Genomic DNA, 6,043 nt, shown 5'->3' with positions numbered 1-6,043 from the left:
CCACTGCGGAACACGCCTCCCCATCATTTCATTAACTTTTCTTAACTTCTTAAAGTATTTATTTATTTACTGTGAGAAAACCTTTTCAAAGTGACTATATTGTACATTTAAGAAGATGTTTAGAAACGGTGTTTTTCAGTATTTTTGTTTAGAGGAATATTTAAATGATTGCCATATAGGAGAGAGTATGGAGATAGCAGCAAAGTATTTTTCTGTCTTTTTTTCTTGCTGTGACTTCAGTGCAGTTGGGTGTTTTTTTGGCTGTTCCACTGTAACTGTAATTAAAGCATTGTCTCTAGAAATGATGTGTTTAGGACTGGTGTCTCAGCATTTATAGATAAGTTCTATTTCTATTTTTAAGGTCATTTCCCTGCAGCTCTGTACTGCCATTTCTCTCTCTGGTGTCACAACTGTCCACTAGAGAGCGCTGCAGCTCCTGAGATTTAACACTGATGCTGCAGAAAGCTTTCTTGCTGATGTTGAATACATTCCAGTAAGTTCAAAAATATTATTAATGCCACTATTCAAAGAAGATTTGTTTGTTTTATGGCACCCGTTATGCCATTTTAAATCAACACAGTGCCCTCTTCTTAAGGATTGAACGTCCCACATGCTGTTTCCCTTTGTGGACATTTTATGTTGTGCTTATCTTAAGAAGCTGTTTGATTTCAGTATATTATTCTTAAAACTGTGCAACGGTTTTTGTTGAATTTTTTTCTGGATAAAATAACTTGTACTCTTTGATGCTGAATTGTGCTTTGCCTTAGTTTCAAGAAAATTAAAGGTATAAAAAAAAAAAAAAGTGTATGTGACGGGCTTCTTCCCTCTTAGTCTTCTTCCCCATTTATTAATAGATATCACGCCCACTTCATGACACCTACTGAACAATTTCATAACAGCTGTTTATATCCTAAAGCAGTGGTGGTGGATAGTAACTGAGTACATTTACTACAGTTACTGAACAATTTTTAGGTAATTTACTTGAGTATTTACTTTTCCTGCTACTTTATACTTACAAAATATATTCAAATAATTGTTCATGTATTAGAGCTTTATTGGCCCCTATGATAAATGTACAAGCTACCCTGCAGTATATAAAGGTAAAGTTGTTTCCTATTTATCAGAGGCAACATTTGAGCATTAATGGATTAAGATATATAATTTTAAAATATAACATATATTTTCTGAATATCATTTTTTATTCACGCAAGTGAGGGACGCAAGGATTCCATTTAATCGACCTGAGGCTGCGTCTCACTTCGGTTAAATGGATTCCTTGCGTACCTCACTTGCGTCGTTTCCCTGCGACTAGTCCCTCCCACCAGGGAAGCATGGAGAGACGCAAGAGCCTCGGTTGCATTCGAATAGTCCATTTAGCTTAGGAACCTTCCTAACGGAGTGAAATGACCCGGAAGTCCCTCAGTGGCAGCCATGATAAGTGCCGTTCGAATTCTCTAAAATGAAAGGAAAGGAGGTTTCAAACTTCCTTTATAACCTCCTTTAGCTTAGGAACCACTGGACCTACCTAACCGACAGGAGAGGAGAAAATGCTGCCCCACAATGCCTTGCGGCCGCGGCATTTAACACGAGGGAATGTCCGGTCGTTCACGGAAACAATCGATTATGAACGAGAAATGATATCATGAAAGTTACGGTTCAAAACGTATGTGGTAAGTTGCCAAAGTGCTTTGTTTTGAACGTTCATCAGTATTATAATCAAAAAGAGAAATGTGAACGTTAGTTTTGACTGAAATGATCAAATAAAGTCAACATTTTACAGTCTTTACTAAGCTGTGTGGGGTTTGTTCAACTTTTAAAAAGATGTTTGAATGGTGATATACACAGTGATAGATGTTAAGGACTAACGTTTATAATAAATACATTTGTATTGATTTTAAGATCTTTTCATAGTTCACACAATCATACGTATTGGGATCATTTGTATTAATGTGGACCGGAGGGAGAGGGTGACGAGCATAAGTTTCACTTTCCTTTTTTATTTCAATTCCAACTTTGGTCATGAAGAATATGTTTCTCTGTTGTCCCCGTTCATAAAGCATAAAACAACAGCATCAGAGCACGGTGCAGAGTTTACAGTAGTCCCTCGTTCTTATTAAACATCCCTGTTGTAGTCCGCTGTATAGAAAACTGTAGTTTCCATAGTTTCCCCACCGCAGCAGGCGCACATTTATGACCTCCGCTGGCGCATCATAAACACGTCGGATAGTGAAATTGCAGTCGGATTCTCTAAAGTACCGCAGTCTCTTCTCCTAAGTCCTTTTGAATTCTCCTATCCACTATCCCTTAACCCCATGACGTTTCACTCCGAGGTCAAGGAATAGACGATAGGGTTAGAACTTAGGAGCTGTTTTTTTGGAGTATTCGAACGCAACCACGGTCTCAATACCCCTCCTCGACTCCTCCTTTCCCTCACTCGCGTCCCTTCCTTGCGTCTTAGCTCCGCCTCCGTAAGATGCGAGCGAGAGACACGAGGAGGTGACGCGAGGACAGAGGAGTCCTCAGGTATTAATTGGGATGTCCTCGTTCACTCAAACGTCACTCTTAAACGACGTCTGTTAATGATGATATGTGCACAGCTGTATCCCCTCTCATCGGGCTTAACTGAATAACCCCTTAGAACCGGCCCATTTGTTGTTAAATATGTATTTAAATGATGAATCTTTCTCTTGTTAGTCAAGGAATTCAATGTATGATGGTTGGTCCTGCTTTTGTGTTCCGTTTTGGTGTAAAATGTACATTTCAATAAAATTATAATTATAATAATGTGAAAGCCTTTACTCTGAACATGTGTGTCCTGTAGATCCCCACATTCACCACAAACCCACATTCAGGACTGTGCATTTTAAATAATTTAACTACTCAATATTTTAACACAAAACAAAACAAATAATTGTTATTTATCAAGATCTAGCCATTTATGAAATAGCTTTCTTAATAGCTATGTTTTAGTGACGTTCAAGATCATTAAACATGACTTAAATTGTTAGTATAACCTTAAGAAATGAATTGCACATAATAATTCCCACGGAGCTGTGAGCACTTATACATTTATGGGACGCTTTTCCACTCATTCTTCCAGTTCTCCGTTTTCCTCTCTTGAAATCGACCAGCTGTGAAGGTGGGGGCGGGGCTTTTATACGCGAGTAGTGAAAACACTTCCGCGTAGTCTGCTCTCGTGTATCCTCCCTTTCGTCTCCTCCCGCACCCCTCCTCCCTCACCCCTCCTCCGTGTGCATTTCAGCTATAGAGTGGCGAAGTCCCTCCCCTTCCGGTTGAGCCCCATGGGACCTTATTTCGGAAAAGTTATGCATTGAAGTCAATGGAGAGAGAAAGATTATCTTTCGATCCCGTTTGAATTGTGCCACGAATTACACATATGATGTTTGTCAATTTAAAAGATAATTTTGCAAGTCAAAAAAATTAAAATGTGTCGTAAAACTGTGAAGTAACACATTTGTTTGTGTGAAAGGCTCAATGAACTACATCTCTGGTCAACCACACACGTCACCAAGATGGCCGTCACTACTGTCTTGTCAACAAACGATTGACTATCACCACAATGAAACACGTCCTGAAGAATGTCATGCAAAGCCTGCCTTCCTTTGATTCTCTCTGAACTGCCTGGTCGTTTTAATGTTTAATGTCAACCATTTGTGCAGATAGCATGAAGTAGAAAAGATCGCCGATGCTAACGTTAGCGTTAGCATTTCTCCCCCGGAATTAAATGGTGTATTATAGAATGATCACACCGGTGACAGTACTATTCAAAGGGTTCACGAAATATGACTACTACTCTTACTGTTTAACATTTTGGGTTACTTAATGTTACTTCATGTTAAGGCTAATAAAAATGACAAGGCTGTAATGCTAACTAACGTGCTAGCTACTAGCTAGGTAGCGAACTTGATCAAGCCACTCCTGGTCGTTTCATCAGACGGGAAGCAAAAGAACGAGCAAGACCCATTGCTGGTATAATAACAACCTGGTACTAAGCACACAGGCATCTTGTTAAAGTTATCTTATCTTAGCCAGCGCCATATAGATAGATTATATCTATATTGCGCTGATCTTAGGTATCTGAATGGTGGAGGTAAACAATTGTGACATCACTTACGCGACTCTGGGATTTGTAGTCTTTCTAGTTACGTATTTTTCATAGTCTTATATTTCAACAGTTTTACGACAAACTGTGACTTTTTTGACATGGAAATGATTTTTTAAGATTGACAAACATCATATGTGTAATTCATGGCACAATTCAAACGGGATCGAAAGATAAGTTTTCTCTCCCCATTGACTTCAATGCATAACTTTTCCGGAATAAGGTCCCATACCCCGGAAGTAAGTGGGAGGGACTTCGCCACTCTATTGGGAAGTCCTTCAACATGGCGTGTCTTGATCGATTTCCGGGTCAAGTCCCGGGGTCCTTCTCAGGTCGATTAAATGGAATCCTTGCGTCCCTCACTTGCGTCGTTTCCCTGCGTTTAGTCCCTCCCACCAGGGAAGCATGGAGTGACGCAAGGAAACCACGAGAAGCAGGGAAATGAGTTTTAAGAGCAATGGGACGTCCTTTCCTTCGGAGCGTCACGTGAAGCGACGTCCGTTTGTGATGACGCCGCACAGCTGTTCGTCTGACAGCAGCTCTGTCCGCGTTATTTTCACAAACACCCCCTCCTCTGTTAGTACACATTTACTGACACAAACATGTGTATCATCTGTTGTAGACCCAAATACATTAAATAAAATAAGAACTCATTCTCAAAAAAGATAAACGCCATTCTTAAAATGTATAAACGAACAATAGTTGGATTAATATTGATTAGAGTGCACAATAGAAATAAAATAATTCAGAGAAGAAAAAGAGATATGTTATCTATCAAAACCCAGTTAGATTAACATTCATTGCACACTTTGTTTGTGTGGATATGTAGCAAATGAACATGTTAAATAGCACGTAATGACTGACTGAATGGAAATGACAATAAATGAAAATGTAAAACGAAAAAGCGATCATGAAAATGTTTCCAATAAATGAGTAAAATAATTTTTGACCACTTTGTTGTTCATATATATCACATATTTGTAACTGAATTATGCATTAATTGAAACAAAACACAGTATAAACTGAGGAGTGAGTTTCATGTGTTTTCTTCACTCCGCTGGGAAACTGCTCTCATGTCAAGAAGCATCAGATCAGTGCATGCGCTGCATCGTCCAATCAGTGAGCGATACACAGTAAGGGGGCGGGGAGAGTATCTGAGGATTTCACCGGTGGATGGTCTGGTGGTTCTTCGGTTATCGATCCTCCATTATCGCTCCTCGCTCCTCGATCCTCGGTCCTCCGGCAGAAATAAGAGCCATGGGACGCTACTCAAGATGGCGCAGACAAATCAACTTCCGGTGATACCGAGGACCGAGGACCGAGGAAATGAAAATAGTCGACCTGAGAAGGACCCCCGGAGGAGGGGAAGAGAGGAGTCGAGGAGGGGTATTGAGACGAGCTTAAGGAAACCACGAGAAGCAGGGAAATGAGTTTTAAGAGCAATGGGATGTCCTTTCCTCCGGAGCGTCACGTGAAGCGACGTCCGTTTGTGATGACGCTGCACAGCTGATCGTCTGACAGCAGCCAGCTCTGTCCCCGTTGTTTTCACAAACACCCCCGCCTCTGTTAGTACACATTTACTGACACAAACATTTGTATCATCTGTTGTAGACCCAAATACATTAAATAAAATAAGAATTTATTCTCAAAAAAGATAAACGCCATTCTTAAAATGTATAAACGAACAATAGTTGGATTAATATTGATTAGAGTGCACAATAGAAATAAAATAATTCAGAGAAGAAAAAGAGATATGTTATCTATCAAAACCCAGTTAGATTAACATTCATTGGATTGTACACTGTGTTTGTTTGTGTGGATATGTAGCAAATTAACATGTTAAATAGCACTTAATGACTGACTGAATGGAAATGACAATAAATGAAAATGTAAAACGAAAAAAGCGATCATGAAAATGTT

This window comes from Trematomus bernacchii, unplaced genomic scaffold (genome assembly GCF_902827165.1).
Source record: "Trematomus bernacchii unplaced genomic scaffold, fTreBer1.1, whole genome shotgun sequence".
Taxonomy (NCBI): domain Eukaryota; kingdom Metazoa; phylum Chordata; class Actinopteri; order Perciformes; family Nototheniidae; genus Trematomus; species Trematomus bernacchii.
This window is presented reverse-complemented; position numbering follows the sequence as displayed.